Genomic DNA, 19,307 nt, shown 5'->3' with positions numbered 1-19,307 from the left:
ATATATATACATATATATACCTTAAACATAATAGGAATTGTATCTGCATGCAATCATTTTATGAAGTAGTTGTAGGTCTTATCATTTAGATCACTTTTAAAAAACATAAAATGACAGGGTACATTGAACAGATCACATAACAAGCTGTCCAGCCAACAAATTATTAAGTATGACAGTCGTGTACATTTTAACAACCCTGAAATAACACGGGTTTCAGTACAAATTATTGGAGCTTGTGGCTGAGAGTTCTGCAGGGATCTGAGCACATTGAAGTAGTGTGTATCTTGAGGGTGGGGGGTGGAAAGGTAAAAAGGAACTCACTGTTGTAGAAAAGGCAACCTTTGATGACCCAGAGGTCTGTGCAGAAACAGTGTAAGTGGTGGTAGGAATAGTAGCAATTTTAACGTTCTAGAGAGGGTTAGGAGTAGCTCTCAAAAGCAGCCAAGCTCCATAGGCCCAATTGGCTTGTGGGAGGAGCCCAAGCCATGTCCTGGAGGTGGTGGCTGTAGCGGTGGTGATGGCTGCAACGCAGAGCACTTGCTGTACTTGAATGGAGCAGATATCTTGAAGAGGAATTTTAAAGAATTTTTAGTTAGGAGGGTCTTAGACAGACAAAAACAGTTTTGAGTTGGGGGAAGTTTAACGAATGTAGCAATCCTGAGGGAAAAGGAAAACAAAGAACCAACTATCTCTGGGGACTGTTTTCCTTTGAGATTATGAGAACCAGGGCTAACAGATCAGCATCCTTAAATACCAGTACATCTGGGTAGAGCCCGGAGGCTGATCCAACATTAGGACTTAAAGATGTGGTACATGTAGGCAGACTCTGGAAAAACAGAGCAGATATGAGACAACGTGCCAGTTGTAGGAAGGGGTGGGACTGGGGAAGCCCAGAGGCCCACAGTGCAAACTTGTCCAAGAGGAAATATTCAGAGTAGAAGTCTGAAAGGGCAGGGTTCTCAAAGGCTAAGAGCAAATTGCTAGAGGTGAAGCCCGAAGGAAGTGTGGGGCCATGAGGACCCCAGAGGGAAGAGCTCTCCTACTCGGAGAATGAACTCAGATAGGAAGGGCTAGAAGCCATACTCTGAGAGACTGTCAGAACCTCAGCTACCCTAGAAGAGAGAAACAGAAGAAAGCCATGGCAAGGCAATTCGTATTGGCTTATTTTTCTGTTACTCAGGCTTGACATCAAATGTTAGAAACTTTAAAAGAAAGGAAAGTGGCAATTTCATGGACAGGAGCTGACAGTACATTATAGGAGGTCCTGAGTACCTGATCATAAAGATGCCAAAGAGACAAGACACTTGTTCCCGTGACCCAAAGAGAAGAGGTACCAGGAGAAACATCCCATGACAGGCAATGGCCTCATAGGGAATCCTAACAAACATACCCCATTCCTGGCTTAGAAGGAACCTTATTGGCTCTCTGATGAAGACTCAGATGAGGAATTGGTGACAGTGTCTTGTGCATCCTCAGGGTTAGATAAACATGCAGTATGACCCAAAGAGCCAGTGGGAGAAGCAGTCTCAAGGTGAAAACAGATAAAGGTGATCCCAAAGGTAGCACATATCCTGATCTCAAACACTCTACCTAGCATAAATAGGCAATTTTTCAGGAAAAGGAAAAAATGGAGAACAAGTTTCTCAAAAAGGAGAAGTATCTGGAGATAAACTGCCATCTGGTACTCAAGCTGGCTTTATGTGTGATAATTACTGCCTTTCAATTTGCAAGTATTTGGGACAAAATGAGGAGATACAACTAAATGTAACCTGACTTTTCCCTCAAAGAGAAACACTTAATACTTCCAAACTGGTTTATTTTGTGAGCTTAACAAAAAACTAGGCAATACAATTTTTAAAAATCACAAATAGTCAGCCTACTTTAATTAAAATACAAAATGATCTGGAAAAAAGGCTTATAAAGGCAAAATCCACAAGGCTACATACTTCCTGCCTACGTGTGACCAAGCACATCTTGTGCAGTTGGGCAACCAAGCTGGTTTACAGAAGTGAAAACACATGGCTTGTTGTCTCACAGAAACTCCAGCCCCCAGCATTCCAGGAAGTTATCTGTTCTTGGAATTACAGGTTAGGGGCATTTTTGTTTTAAGATTTCTTAAGCACAGTGATTTAAACTTAAAACATAATTTTAGCCATTATATTACCTTCTAGGAGAGAGAGAATGATCTTAAGTTTATGCGATAAAATTTACCTTTTGATCTTTCATGCTATCAAGCCTTTCTTATACCTTAAAGAGACAGAGATATAAACTTCCTACCTTTTTCTCCCAAACAAGTGCACCTAGATTTTACATAAGTGTGTCATGTGTACCTATGATAATTCTTTTTGTATGTTTGTTTTTTATTATTTTCATTCGTTGTTTGTGTAAATAAACTTTTAAAACAGGCTGTGGACACTTCAATTTGGATTTTTTAATTCATTTTTGTTGTGTGTTAAATTTTTCTTGGCATGCCTTATTAGAATGCACATGCAGATATATAAATTTGAGTACTGTGATAGCATATTGAAAGGTCTGATAAATACATATTACCTTATAAATCTGAATACTCTAAACATCATAAAACCTATTAAAATCACATCTTTGAGTATATTAAATATTTCATGAAACTTTAGAATGCTAATTGTGTAAAATAATATTAATTTGAGAATAACATGATAAAGATTTCACTAAGTTGTAATATATATACATATATATGTATCAATGTTATCATCTATATATTGAGTAACATAAACTTCATGTGATTTTTTTTCCAAAATATACTTAATGTAAAGCTGTTAAATACAAAATATTTTTAAGAGCAAACTACATAAATTAATAGGTATGTATATTTACTAAACATCTTTATGTTAAGCTTCATTTTCACTATGAGGATTATGGGAAATATAAATTCAAAAACCAATTATGTTCAAAATCTTGCTTTATAAATATATATGTTATATATGAGTATGTATGTATACATTGTCTGTCTATACATGCTTATGTTTTTTTTGTTTTTATATAGTGTACTTAGTAACAAATTGGGTTATAGGTATGTGCTCGTGTAAAGTTATTAACATGGCCCAGCTTTCTTTTCTTTTCTTTCTTTTGCCTCATAGTAAAACTAAAATCTTAAGGAGCAAAATAATAACAAAGGACAAAAAGAATATATTTAATTAATATGACTACTAGGTAAAACAGAGATGGCTAATGATACTAAATCTTTGTCGCCAAAAATTGGGACAATTATCAGGAGGGTTTTTAATTTTAATTTTAATTTTAATTTTAAAATCTGTGTTTAAGGACAAGGATAAAATCATGCAATTAAGGTCAAAATGTTATCTCCTCTATTCTGGCTCTTCAACGTAGTCTCTATTGCTTGAGGGTATAAATTAACTTTAAGGAGATGACTGCTCCTACTCCAGGATACATTTTTTTCCCATTAGACAATTGCCCTCCTTTAAAATGCTGGTATAGCTGGGCGGTGGTGGCGCACGCCTTTAATCCCAGCACTCCGGAGCAGAGCCAGGTGGATCTCTGTGAGTTCGAGGCCAGCCTGGGCTACCAAGTGAGTTCCAGGAGAGGCGCAAAGCTACACAGAGAAACCCTGTCTCGAAAACCCCAAAAAAAAAAAAAAAGATGCTGCTTATATCGAACATTAATAGCTTATGTTTGTGCTTTTTAGATGTTTAATATATATGTAAATTAATATATAAATATATAAAGGATATTTATAACCACTACTGCCTCTTTAAAAACAAAAAATGGGTTTTTCAAGATCTATATGTAAGAAACAATCCTAAAACTTGCTTTATGACTTACAGAGATATCTTAGAGTTTACAGATGTTAATGTGTTACATTACAATGAAATAGTTAAAAGAACTGTCCATCTGTCTTTATTTTAAAAATGAATAATCTCATGAATGCCGAATTTTATCCTGCTCTGGATTCCTTATCCTACTTTACATAACTCTAATGAAAGGTACATACTTTTCTAACAAAAAACAATTTCAAGGTGCCTTTTATAGCTTGTCTTTTTAAAAAAATTAAACTTGATTTAAAAAACAAAAATTATTAATATAGTTTATCTGTATTTGTAGATGATAGATTTCTAAGATACCACGTGTTTTCTATTTTAAACATAGAACCCTGTGCTTTCATTTAAGATTACTTCACTAAAATTGTTTTCTAAGTTTTATAATAACAACAATAATATGAAGGTTAAAGTACTTTGTAAGAAGACTTTAAAAACAGGATACAGTTGTAACTAAGTTAACAATAATATAACGGTCATAAAATTTTAAGGTCAAATTCAGTACCCTGAAATTAAAATTAATGCTTAATTCCTTACAACATTTTCTTGAGTATTGATTTGTTCTTAGTAATGTTTACCAAAAATGATAACAAACAAAACACTTTATTTTATCCTTTTACTAAATACACATTTAAAACCTTTGCCAGATTCTAGTTTTATGAGTTTTCCCATCAGATAAAGGCTTTGCTTTTGAGATAATTAATCATTGCTTTAACAATAGGAAAAATTCTGCTAAGATAGTTATGTCTATTTGGAATATTCCTAGTAAATTGCATAGTGACTGTGAAATGCATTTTAATGGACAAATATTTAAAGTTGTTTATAAAATTTGGTATTTTAAATAATTAGCACATTGTGTCATGAAGGACTTGTAACTGTAATAACTAAAATTCAAAATTAGTTAGAGTCTTTATCAAAGGATAAAGAAAACCAGACGATTTCATCAACTGGGAAAAATAAAAGACATCAAATCAAAGATTGCATTCTGATTAAAAGATCAAGACTGTATCCAGGTATTTCTCACTTACTCCTGGACTATGAAACTCAAGGCTGTGAACTTTTCTACGACATCTCTGAACACATTCATGTGGACTTGGAAAACTCTAGATGACACTCATTTTCAACACTAGAGACAATCAAGTACCCAAACTAACTAAATATTTCTCTCACTTTTTATGAATCTTAATGCTTTTACAATTATATTTTTAAATTTGTTTATGATATTTAATATTTCACCTGGTATAATTTCTAAGTGATAATATTAATCTTGGTTTTTAATTAAATTACAAATGAAAATATTATGTCCTCTCATTTAAACATGTTCCTTATAACTGCTTCTTTGCCCTAAACTTCTGTTTTATTAAAATCTAGTAAATAGCCAGGTGTGGTGTCAAACTTTAATCCCTGCACTAGGAGGCAGAGGAAGGCAGATCTCTGTGAGTTCAAGGCCAGCCTAATCTACATAGAGTTCCAGGACAACCAGGGCTACATAGTGAGACCCTGTCTTGAAAAAAACAAAATAAAACAAAATTTATCATAATACTCATTATTCAGTATAATATGGATAATTAAAAAATATTTTTTAAATTAAATTTTATCTCCTTTTATTCTAACTGAAGACACCCAAAGATTTGAGTTTAATTCTTATCCAAACCATACAAAAGACATCAATCTCTAATAGCAACTTTCATGATATTTTATACCTTAAATCCCGGCATTGTTTGATTTAATTAGTATGTAAAATGTCCTACAGTACAATTATCTGGGATTAAAAAATTAATTAAACAATAATTGTATTTTACTAATAAAAAAGGGACAACACTATGGTAACTCCTTCTAAAGTCTCATTTCTTACCATTTAATATAAGATAGTTCACAGATTACAAATAACTGTAAATACAGGGGAAAACATACAGTCAATATAGTTTTAAACTATGTAAATTTAGCCAGCAGCGGTGGTGCAGACTTTTATTCCCAGCACTCGGGAGGCAGAGGCAGATGGTTCTCTGAGTTCCAGGCCAGCTTGGTCTACAAAATGAGTTCCAGAACATCAAGGACTAAACAGAGAAAACTTGTCTTGAAAAACCAAAAAAGAAAAGAAAAAAAAACCTATGTGAATTTTTAGTTATTTTTAAATAAAACTTTCCTTCAACTGTTACCTTCACTCCATCAGGCTAAACTGTGTTCTTGATTACTTAATTTTATGTATAGTAGCCCTATTATATGTCACACAAATAGAGGGTATAAGAAAAAAGTCATATCCAGAGCATAATGGCTAATAATTTTGTATGATCCAGGTGTTTCTTAATGTTCATTAGCAGCTGTCCTTCTTTCCTGAAGACTGCTGTCCTTCACACTACTCAGCCTCATCTACCTCAGATCCTAGGACTGAGCTTCCTAGCTACAAGAGCCCTTATAATATTTAAAAAAATTATATGTGCTCTGCCATGTATGCAATATATGATGCTTGTCCAACAGGGGGAACTGTGAACAAGAATTCCTGGAAAGAAGCTGTGTCTGCAAAGACTGATCGACTGAATACATGTATAATGATGTGGAGAGGTTGGAATGTTACAGGTCTAGGCTAGTTACCTATTTGGGGCTAGTTTTAGATCCTTGAATACCCATTCTTTGCCCATTTCTATGTTGGAACTAACATCCTGTGACTAACAGATAAAAACCTTTTGTAATTGTTAACTTAGCAGAGCACTAGCTTCCAGCCACCCAAAAGCTAACAATGTCGTCAGTGAGCATCTGTGGCTTATAGAAAAGCTTCCCCCGTCTTGCTATAATCACCTTTCTGATGTACCCACCAATGTATTTATGGCTGCCTTTGTTCTTCGTGAAGCTGCTTCCATTTTAGAACACAGAATTTGAGGTAACCTAAATCTGTGTTCCTGGACCATGGTCACTCAAAATGGCTCCAGAATAAACTATCTCATATTCCCTTTAAGATGAGAGGTGTGTTTTTCCATCAACATGTGGAGGGAGACACTAAGTGAGAAACCTTACCTTGCAGATGGAGAGAGAGAGGGGAGAGAGAGAGAGAGAGAGAGAGAGAGAGAGAGAGAGAGAGAGAGAGAGAGAGAGAGAGAGAGAGCTGCCTCTGATTAAGTACTGAAACTCAGTACTCTCAATATTCCCAACTCACAAACTACCTGAAAGCATTCTTCTACCCTGTGACATACATATATGATGGGTAAAGAAGTCTGTTCACTTACCTGGGGCTGTGACCCATCTTGAAATTTAGGGAACTGAAGTTCCTCTCTAGATATCAGGGTCTCATCTCTTATTTTTAGAACTGTGGTATAACTCCTTGACCTATTTTCTCCCTATTATGGGGGAGAAAATCTGTATCTATATGAGAGTTGGTTTGTCTCTCAGAACTGGTTCCCTATGCTTCCTGACTCCTGGTGTAGAGTAGGGGACTGGCTAGGAGTCCAACCATGCTTGTTGGGTCTGGAGTCACGCAATAATGGGGAGCAGACCACCAAAGTCCTTTAAACCAGAAGTAGACTTTATTCCAGAAAAAAAAAGAAAGAAAAGAAAATCACCATGGGGCACAAAAGCTTATCAGCTAGCTGAGACTGCAGCCAGGGTTCTTGATTCTGAGTCTGTGGCAAAGGAGGTGGGTTTCAAGCTCATTTTTATAGCAAAAGTAAGCATCAGGCCTGGGGTGCATGCTAGGAGTCACGCAGAAACATCAGGCATGGGATACATGCTAGAAGTCATGTAGAAACAACTATTAAAAGTTAAATTTGGTCCAGGCAGTTGTTGGCTATAAGGGGCAAGGGAGTTAACCCCTGGCTGTTGACCGAGGAGCTGGCTGTAAAGCAGAGAGCCATTGTTAGCAGTTAACCTTTGATGACTGTCAGTTTTCATCTCTTAAGCTTATAATTTCTTATTCCTATATTCCTATCTCATTCCTATATTTCTGGACCCTTCATGTCAAGTGTGGTTTAGGGGTGGGAGGTTCCTTGGTTGGTGTAATTATGTGTATATATATATATATATATATATATATATATATATATGTATATATATATATATATATATATACATATATATATATATATATTGCTGTTAGATCACAGACTCTCAGAAATTAAGCCATGCCCACCACCAGCACTGTATCCCTTAGCACAAAGAACTGACAGGTACCTCCACTTGGGCCTTGGGGTAGAGGGCACAAGCCTCCTTTTTCTTCTTCTTCTTCCTCCTCCTCCTCCCCCTCCCCCTCCTCCTTTTCTTCCTCCTCTTTCTTGTCTTCCCCTCTATGCTATTGTAACTGAAAGGTGGAAGCAAAAGTGAGGGTACTCAAGGCACACTGGGGAAGAAAGAAAAGACAACAAATGTGAAGCACTTGAGGGGCTTAAAGAGCATTCTGTTTCAGTGAAAAACAATCATGAAGAAACCAGGCAAAAAGCATGCATTATGACTCAGTGTCCTGCCCTGGTTGCAGCAACAACCCATTAGCAGCGGCCTGGATAGCACCTGGCAATTAATCCTTTGAGTCCCTGTTGGTATCTGTGCTTTCCCAATATTTTGGCCCTAGGCAGCTGTAAATTCACAAGAGCTTTCCAGGTCTAAAATCTCAAAGTGCTAGCTCCTATTATTTTTTGAACCAGCTTTCAAGATAGATTAGCACAGATGTAACAAAAAATTACCTTCAGGTATGCAGACCCCAAATAGTAAAGTAAAGAAGAAGAAAAGGGAATCCCATTGTCTCTGCTCAAGGACAGTTGAATCCATGTGCATTTCTTAGAATGACTAGTATCACAGTATGAGGTCCCTCTAAGATAGCTTCTGGAGAGGGAGAGAGAAGAAATGCAAGCATTTTTAGGCTAGAACAATAATGGCCCCGTCTCTCTTTAAGTCTTACAAAAGGGACAACAGAAGAATGAGGAGCATATAGATTTAAAATAAACCAAAAGACAGGTCATGGTGGCACAGACCTTTAATCCCAACATTCAGGAAGCAGAGACAGGCAGATATCTGATTTCCCAAGCTTCATCTACACAGTGAACTCTAGGCAAGCTTAGGCTGTACCGTTAGAGCCTGTCTCAATAAATAAATACATGAAAAATCAAAGAAATTTTGTCTGTCTCCAGTGATGAATTTTAGCTACTTTCATGGTCTTAAAGGCCCAACAGGAAACTATAACTAAGACTAAATTGATTGGTGTGTTTAACAGTCTAAGACTCACATTCCTATTCATTAGACTTAAATCCATAGGAGACATCGTTTAAACAATTATTTTTCACTGACAATTTCTTTTTAATAGGAAAAATGCTGCTCAGATGTACCACATCATATCCTTGGATCAGTTCAATACTGAAGGGCTTACTTGTGGCCAACGGACAAGGGCCCACTTCTGTTTTAACCTAAAAACAATTGATCATTAAATTTCTTCTGTATCTCTCTCCAGAAGCTATCTGGGAGGGACTTTATACTATAATCCTAGCCACTCCAACAACTATCAAAGTACCTAAAAACCGTTCTTGGCTTCATCACTCTTAAGCCCAGCCCTGGAGACCAATATCACCTCACTCCAGTGTAGCTGCTTGTTTTTAACTCTTTCTGCTCTTTTACTCTTCGTGGGCCCACCATCCTGCTGTCAAATACATACACAGAGACTTATTTTTACTTATGAATGCCCAGCCTTAGCTTGGCTTATTTCTAGCTAGCTTTTCTTAAATTATCCCGTCTATCTTTTGCCTCTGGACTGTCACCTCTCTCTATTTCTATATCTTTTCTTTCCTTCTTATTCCATGTCTGGCAGGGTGGCTGGGTGGCTGGCCCCTGGCATCTTCTCTCCTTCTCCTTTTCTCACTCACTCCTTCTTCTCCTTTTCTCCTTCTATATTTTCTTCTCTCTGCCTGGCAGCCACACCTATCCCTCTCCTGCCTAGTTATTGGCCTTTCATCTGTTTATTAGATCAATCAGGGGTTTTAGACAGGCAAATTAACACAGCTTCACAGAGTTTATCAAACATCTTTGCATCATTAAACAAATGTTCCACAGCATAAATGAATGTAACATGTCTTAAACTAATATTCCAGAGACTAAAAGAAGCTACCTAACTCATAAAAGTGGACAAGTCATTTGGATGAACTGTCCTACTCCAAGGATTTAGAGATAGCCCCTGCCCCCATTTATTATTATTTTCCCTGGCAGGGCCTACTCAATGCCCCATAAAATGTTTCTCCAACTGGTAAATTACCTATTACTCTATGGAGCACCCGAGGAGAGAAAGTCTCAAGGAACTGAGTCCCTCTTCAACAGTCAAGACATAAAGGTATATAAGTCTCCCAGAAGAAACTAACTACCAATCTTGAGTCACATATTTGGGGATGATGCTGGGGGAGAATGGTGCAGCCTGATCTCTGACCATGTCAGTGGAGGATCCTAGGCTGCTCTGCAAGCTGTGCACTGCAGCCTGTTGGGCTGACACCAAGGGCCAGATCCACAGAAGTCCTCTCTCTTGGACTGACACCTCCCGACTCTGGCCCTTCTCAGCATGAAGCAGGTAAAGCAGTCACCACCTCCTCCCCTGACAGCAGCTGGTGTTGGTCCCTGAGAACAAGGACACAAGGGTAGTTAGAGAGACACAAATAGACCAAGAAAATAAAAGTTGCCTCCCTAAAATGGAGGCTTCTTGTTCCAGAAGACTCTGTGACGAGAAAGAGCAGGAATGCACATGGACAGGTGCGGACAGGTATCTAAATAGGATCTATAAGGGGAAGAAGCAGATGCGGGGATCCTAGAAATTATCTAAGCCAGAGCCCATTTATTGACTCCCAGCCTCAGGCTACCTCCCATCTCAAGAGCTAAAGCTATTATTTTCACTTGCCCTGTGGCTTGATCATCTGTCTTTTCTAGAGGCATAACTATCGGTTCCAGGAAATGAGCTCTGTGATTCCCTAGATAACCTCCAGCATCCCAGTTACAACATAGGTTACTGCGGTGGTTTAATAACAGTTTAGTGAGGATGAAAGTTCACCCCACTGACTAAATAATGACAAATAAAATCATGGGCAAACAAAAATAAAGGATGGTGGCTAACTGAAATGAGTTGAGTCTGTAACAATCTTGTACCTATTAGGATGCAAAAAAATAAATAATAGCAAAATTGCTGACTCAATAGATTTAGGAAGATGTGTCTGCGATATAAATAGTGATAATAGCTAGCTAGCATTTATTGGATTCATTGTTTTCTTAGTTATTATCCCATTTATTTTGAAGCAAACCCCATTATAAGCAATTTTTGTGTTAACTTATTTAATCATTGCAACTAACCTATGGAGGTGGGTACATTTGCTATTAATCACATTATACACATGAGAAAAATTAGACAGAGAGCAGTTATACGTTATGTCTAAGGCACTGTGGGGTAGTAAATAGAAGATAAGAATTTGCTCAGCAGGTAATAGTGCTAGCCATCAAGCCTGTTGAGCTGAGTTCGATTTCCGGGACAAACGTGGTGGAAAAAGAGAATAGACTTCTACAAGTTATCTTTTGACATCACCTGTGGCATGAGTATATGTGCAAATCCACATGTAAAGAAAAATAAAATGGCAAACCAGATATTCCAGCTCTGGAATCTAGTATTAGATGGCTTATTTATCAGTTAATACTACCTAAGTACCCTCGCTAACATTATTTTCTGAGGAGAATTAACATTTACTGAGTGCAATGTATCAGACATCATGCTATGGTATGTTGGGACCTATTTTTTAAACCCCACTAGGAGGGTTGTATGAGTTAGTGCTACAAGAAAGCCCCTGGAAGTGTGCTTCACATATAGGAAGTCCCAGAAGTCAGAAATATAACATCATAAAGCTAATGAAGTTTTGGGGTTGGGATTTGAACGTTTTCCCCCATCTAATATTATAATAAAGAAATCTCTGTGTGTGTATGTTCGTTCATTAGATCTGTTTTCCATCCTAAAGCCACAGTGAATAAAAAAACACATACATATACATACATACATACATACATACATATACATCAATGTACTTTAATGGCATTCCTTTGTTTGCTTGTTTAAAGAAAGCCCCCACCCCCGCCAGCTGGGTGCAGTGGTTGCACCCCATTTAATCCCAGCACTGAGAAGGCTGAGTCAGATGGAATTCTGTCAGTTTGAGGCCAGGATGTTGTAAAAATAAATAAATAAATAAATAAATGAATAAATAAGCAAAAAAACAAAACAAAGAGGAATAAAGGGAAAGCCTGCCAGGAAGCCCAGCTAAAGCCGGGAGATGTGGTAGATAAAGGAAATGAGAATGGTTGACTTGCGGCAGATGCTTTAGGACTGGGGTATAATTCATTCTATGATAAGGATCTACTAGAGGAAAGGCCATTAGCTGTTCTTCCTCCTTATTTAAATGCCTCTCTGGTCTCCATATGGAGAGTTGTATTTAAGGCCAAGGAAACCAGGAGCTCAATGAGGGATATTCAGGGAAGAGGTGTTAGCTTGCACCAAGGTTGGCACATAAGTGATCAGAATCTGGATATTTTATATTTAGGAGACAAAGTCAAAAGGCTTTATTGACCAAATGATTAGGAAGATGAGAAGTCAAGGATTACTGCTAGACTTTGGCCAAATCAACTAGGTTAATGGTAGCACTATTATTTATAGAAATTGGAACAAGACTGGATCTGGTACTAGATAAGGACCACAGAAGCACGGAGTATCCACCTCTCACAGGAACTTCAAGGAAAACTGCCGATCCTGAGAAGGGACTAGATGAAACTATGGGTAAAGTCCTCAGGGGTTCGGGAAATTCCATATCTCTCAGGGGGTACACAAGAAGCTGACGATGAAAAATGGGGAAAGGGTCTGATGCAAGGTAAGGCATGTATAGAGATCCACGACCAGAAAGGCCAGAGACAGCTGCAGATCCAAGGCAGGAAACATACTTGACCTAGCAGTGAGGCCCATAAGTGTGTAAGTGGGTGTTTTGATGGGGTCTGGGAGGAGCAGATCCCACAACTCAAATCACAAGCTGCAGAGCCAGGAAGGAAGCCCAGGCAGACTCAGGTATAGTATTTCTTGTCCTAAGTACCAATCCCACAGAGGAAACAGCACCTCAACCCTACTACAATTTTGTCCTCTTCTGAACATTGTAAACATCTCCACTGGCCCCTATAGAGAATACTAGGTGACTAATCTTTTGCAAACATGGTTTCTAAGAAAACAATGAGACAAAGCTATTCTGTCCCTGGAACTCCTGAAGATAACTAAATAAGAAACCTCTGGCCATTTCATTTTTGTTTTCCATTTCAGTTTTAAGAACTCATTTTACACTTGTAGGGTAAAACAGCTAGAGAAAAAACACCCTGAACCTGACTTGACCCTGAAACCAAGGACAAGAAAAGAACACCATGACCCTGACTTGACCCTGAGACCAGGGACAAGGAAAGAATACCTTGACCCTGAGACCAGGGACAAGAAAAGAACATCTTGACCCTGACACCAGGAACAACTAAAGAACATTCTGGCCCTGACTTGACCCCAAGCTCCTCTCAGAATTTGAAATCCCCGCCCATGACTCAGCCTGAAAGGCCAAACAATGTTTCTATTGTATGATCCTTTCCCACTAAGCTCACTGTGCATACTCCAAAAACTATAAAAGCCTTCCCTTCTTTCTAGCCCTCAACTGCCTCTCTTCACTTTCAGAGGCAGACACCGTTCTGTTCTCCCCAATAAATCTCTAGTGTGAGATTTGTTGCATGGTGTGACTTTGTAGTATTCTTTGGCCCCCAAATGCCAAGATGCCTTTGCACCAGAAAAACTCTTACAACGCTAAAAGTTGATAGACCCCAGACTCAGGGCACTATCCTCTCAGGTGGGTGCCCCAGAAACCCAGACTCCAGACTAGTTGATGCAATCACAAGAGGCTTTATTTAATCATTTGCACAAACAGGCCCTCTCTACTATTCATTGAGAGGAGCCCCAAACAATAATTGCAGGCATCTTTTAAAGGCAAAAACCACAAAATTAGCATAGCATTCGGGGCAATACATAATTGGCTAGTTTAAAGATCAGCATTGGGGAGGGGGAGTGCAGCGATGGGGACTTTCCATGGGGGCTGCCTTTCTTCCTAGAATAGCCACAGGATGTTCTGCTAGACCCAGACAATGTCACAAGGTTATTCTGCTGATGCCATAAAAAATATGACAAGAATATTTCTGCTGAGGCTAACGGTTTGGGGACCTGGTTTGGGGGCCTGAGGCTGGTACTCGTTCCTCTTTCTTATGTTTAACTTTTTCAAGTTTTGAATTGATATATCATTTTTTAAAAATATGTATATACGAATGTGAGTGTATGAAGGATGGTTTGGGGACTATATAAACAGCCATTGCCTCTGTGTCTAATTTTTTTCCTCCCTTTGAAAATAAAGTCACCTAAAACAAAATAATTTAGAGAGTTTGAATTTGAAATGAAGAAACTAGTTTTCCAAGACTTTACTTTAGGCAAACTTATCTAAAAATGCTAGCTAATTGAAATGTTAATTTTGAGCTCCCTGGAAATGATTTGGTTCTTGACCTTTTAAATGTTGATTATGAAAAATGAGGCATACAGAAGAAACTTACCTTCATCTGTTCACAGAACTATGTTTTACTTGTTGTGTAAGTGAAATTCCTATTCCTCTTCCCTTTCACTGCTTGATTTATGGCAGACACTTTTCTATAGGCTAATCCATAATCTAAAAAGATTTTAGCCTCCCCTCCCGAAAGTACAGCCAGCATATTCTTTTATCAGCTTGATACAGTACAAATTCTTATCTTAATAGTGAAATGTTTCACTAAAGCTTGCCCAGTGATTAGGCAAAACCAAAACTTATTATAAGTCACAATCATCCTAGGGTCCTCTCTGCTAGGTAGCCTCCCTGGATCTGTGGGTTGCAGTCTGATTGTCCTTTGTTTTATATCTAGTATCCAATTATGAGTGAGTACATACCATGTTTGTCCTTCTGAGTCTGAGTTACCTCACTCAGGGTGATATTTTCTAGTTCCATCCATTTGCCTGCAGATGTAGCTAGAGTTTTCCTGCCTGGTCCACAGTCAGGACAAATCTCTCTCACCCACCAGTCCCACAGCCACTCAGACCCAACCAAGTAAACACAGAGACTTATATTGCTTACAAACTGTATGGCCGTGGCAGGCTTCTTTTTTTTTTTTTTTTTTTTGGTTTTTCGAGACAGGGTTTCTCTGTGTAGCTTTGCGCCTTTCCTGGGACTCACTTGGTAGCCCAGGCTGGCCTCGAACTCACAGAGATCCGCCTGGCTCTGCCTCCCAAGTGCTGGGATTAAAGGCGTGCGCCACCACCGCCTGGCTTCGTGGCAGGCTTCTTGCTAACTGTTCTTATAGCTTAAATTAATCCATTTCTATAAATCTATACCTTGCCACATGGCTCGTGGCTTACCGGCATCTTCACATGCTGCTTGTCATGGCGACGGCTGGCAGTGTCTCTCTGACTCAGCCTTCCACTTCCCAGAATTCTCCTCTCTCCTTGTCCCACCTATACTTCCTGCCTGGCCCCTGGCCAATCAGTGTTTTATTTATACATAATGATATCCAAAGCATGCAGATTTCATGATGTCATTGTTTTTCTCTGCTGAGTAGTAGTACTCCATTGTGTATATGTACCACATTTTCTCAATCCATTTTTCAATTGACAGGCATCTAGGTTGTTTCCAGGTTCTGGCCATTATGAATAATGCTGCTATGAACATAGTTGAACATGTATCTTTGTGGTATGACTGAGCATTCCTTGGGTATATGCCCAAGAGTGGTATGGCTGGGTCTTGAGGTAGATCGATTCCCAATTTTCTGAGAAAGCTCCATACTGATTTCCACAGTTGTTGTACAAGTTTACACTTCCACCAACAGTATAGGAGTGTTCCCTTTGCTCCACATCCTCTCCAGCATAAGCTGTCATTGATCTTAGCCATTCTGACAGGTTAAGATGGAATCTCAGACTCATTTTGATTTGCATTTCCCTGATGGCTAAGGATATTGAACATTTCTTTAAGTATTTCTCTGCCACCAGACCCAGAAAGACAAACACAATATGCACTCACTAATAAGTAGATATTAACTGTAAAGTAAAAAATAACCATGCTACAATCCACAGACCCAGAGAGGCTAGGTAACAAAGAGGGCCCAAGGGAGGACACATGGATATCTCTGGGAAGGGGAAATAGAAGAGTTCTCCTGGGTGTACTGGGGGCAGGTGGTAGTGGGAACTTGAGGGATCTGGTTGGGTATTGATGGAGAGGGAGAGTACTGAAAGAGATGAATGGAAAGGGAGTGGGGCTTTTCAGGGTCAGGTAGAAACCTGATGCAAGGGAAACTCCCACAAATCTACAAGGATGACCTCAGTTAAGACTCCTAGCAATATTAGATACATAATCTGAACTGGCCAGCTCCTGTAATCAGATTGGTGACTATTCTAATTGTCAGAGCTTTCATCCAGTAACTGAGAGAAACAGAGGTGGAGACCCACAGCCAAACATTAGGTTGAGCTTGGGGAATCCTGCTAAAGAGAGGGAGGAAGGATTGTAGGAGCCAGAGGGGTCAAGGACATCACAAGAAAACCCACAGAAACAACTAATCTGGCTCATAGGAACTCATAGAGTTTGAACCAACACCCAGGGAGCAGGCACGGGACTGACCTAGGCCCTCTACATACATGTAACAGTTGTGTAGCTTGGTCTTATGGGACTCCTAACAATGGGAGTAGGAGCTATTCCCTAATGCTTTGGCTGGCTCTTGGGAATCTATTTCTCATACTGGATTGCCTTGCCCAGACTAAATACAGGGAGGAGAGGTGCTTAGTCTTATCACAACTTGATCTGCAATGCTTTGTTGATACCCATGGGAGACCTGCCCCTTTCTGAACAGAAACAGAGGAGTGGATTGGGGATGGCAGAAGGGAGGTGGGGGGAGGGAACTACAAGAGAGGGAGAAGAGGAAACAGTGGTTGGAGTGTAAATAATTTACATTAAAATAAATAAATAAATAAATTTAAAAAGGAAAGAGATTATCTTGAGTATCAGAAGAGACTTTGGACTTTTAAACATTGTTGAAATTTGGAAAGACAATGAAGACTTTTGAAGTTGGATCAAATGTGCTTATTATATTTATATTGTGATATGGCCACAAGTCCCTGAGGGATATGGAATAGAAAGTAGTGTTTTGAATGTTAAATGTCTATACTCAAGCATTTGAACACTTGGTCCCTGGTTGTTAGAACTGTTTGGGGAGGTTACAGGAAGATGCAGCCTAACCAGAAGAACTACATCATTGAGGATGAGCTTTAAGAATTTATACCCTTCCTTATTTGCAGTACATCTTCTTTGCTTCATGCTTGCAGCTTCTTGTATCTGTCACCATGTGTGCTGTTTGCTGTTGTACCTCTCTGTCATCCCAATAGGAACAATAAGCACAAATAAACTCTTTATTCCATTAAAAAAGAAAATTGAGGCCCAGAAGACCATGTTATAGGATTTACTAGAAAGATAACAAAAAAATGGTTTAAAATGTTTTTACTAAATGCTCAGAAATTTTTTGAATTGCTTTTTTCCACTTTTTTTCTTTTTCCCATTAAACTGCTTTTAGTTAGGCAAACTTAAAATGTAAATATAAAGGATGAATTTTAGGATTATCCTCTGTGTAGGTGTATGATTTCTGACCTGTGGTTCATATACAAAGTGGAGAGATGGCTCAGCTGTTAACAGCACTTATTTTTTCTTCACTAATGTTTTCCAGAAGACCTGAATTCAGTTCCCAGTACCTATGTTGGGTTACTCAAAATTGTCTATAATTCAAGCTCCAGGGATTACAATATTCTCTTCTGGTCTCCACTGGCAACCACATACATGTGGCACACACACAAAGCACACACATAGAGACACACACATATACATACATAAAAATAAATGAATTTTTCTAAAAGTCATTTGAAACATACAGCTATCTTGTCAATATTGAGATGAGTTAATTTTGCTGTTATGATATGCCATCAAAAGAAACAGCTCTCACAGCAAGGAAATAAGAGATATAATATATTATGGAGCAAATATGAGTGACCTTGCTTGAGAATATGCATTTAGATCTCCTTAAATATAATGTTCCAGTGTACTAGAAGTTTTGTGGAGTTTTGTAGTTAGAGGGGGGAAAGGAGAGTTATAAATCAAAGCATTTTTAAAAACTGCATTGGTGGCAACATGAGAAAGGTGGAATACAACAAAATGTCCTATAGGACTCAGGTATCAGCTGAAAACGTTTTTAGGTTTTAAGTTGAGGTTAGCTTGTGGTCTGCTAAGTAAATACATTTCAAAAGGTTTTAGTCTCTTAGATACAGGCTTTTATTTCTAACAGAGGTGGGTAAGGAATTCCAGGGACTAAAACTAGCCCAAGATAAAGAATAATTAGACTCTAGACCTGCAACATTCCAACCTCTCCACATCACTGCAATTCTGATTAATCAGTCTTTGCAGACATAGCTTCTTTTCAGGAATTCTCATTCACAAATATCTACTTATAGAGGGCACATTTTGTTGTAAATAGTTTATACAATCAGTTATTTAAATATCTACATATATTACTAGGTAATCAGAATTCCCTTTTGTGGGTTATTGGTCTCACTGATGAGGTAAATTGAAAATGAACTCAAAAAGAAGTTCAAGTGCACTAGCTGGAGTTTGAGAAGGGCAACAGGGCATGCAGGCTGAAGGTGCCATGAAGAAGAAAATGGAGAAGAAGAAGAATGCTATACTTTTTGAGACAGGGTCCAAGAAAGCAGTCAGGCTCAAAATGGAAGTTAATATAAAAAATTGCATGGATGAGTTTTTCAGAGAGTGAAAATGCAGTGAGTGTCATTGTAGTTGAAAGTTTTCCTGGTCCTGTCCAGCTCCAGTGGTCCCACACCCCACAGTCACTCAGACCCAAGTAAACACACACAGGCTTATATTAATTAAAACTGCTCGGCCAATAGCTCAGGCCTACCACTGACTAGCTCTTACACTTAAACTCAGCCCATTTCTATTAATCTATACCTTGCCACGTGGCTCATGGCTTTACCTGTGTGCCATTACATGCTGCTCCCTGGATGGTGGACTGGCATGTCCTGACTCAGCCTTCCTCTTCTCAGAATTCTCCTTATCTGTTTATCCCACCTATACTTCCTGCCTGGCTACTGGCCAATCAGTGTTTTATTTATCAACCAATCAGAGCAACACATTCACAACATACAGAGTGATATCCACAGCATGTCCTTGCAGATATGTGGTAGAAAGGGCAAAAAGAAAAAAAATCGAAAATATTTTGAAGTTGGAAATCCAAAAGGCAGGTGAACAACAGTAAAGATGTACAAGTAGTTCTATCAAGAGAGGAGAAAATGTGGTGGATTTTTTGGTTGTTGTTTTAGTTTGGTTTGGTTTTGGTGTGACTTTTGCTTTTTTGTTTATTTACTTATTTATTTAC

Source organism: Peromyscus californicus, unplaced genomic scaffold (genome assembly GCF_007827085.1).
Source record: "Peromyscus californicus insignis strain IS unplaced genomic scaffold, ASM782708v3 Scaffold_10__1_contigs__length_136768540, whole genome shotgun sequence".
Classification (NCBI taxonomy): Eukaryota; Metazoa; Chordata; class Mammalia; order Rodentia; family Cricetidae; genus Peromyscus; species Peromyscus californicus.
The sequence above is the reverse complement of the archived record's forward strand: the minus strand, read 5'-3'. Positions refer to the sequence as shown.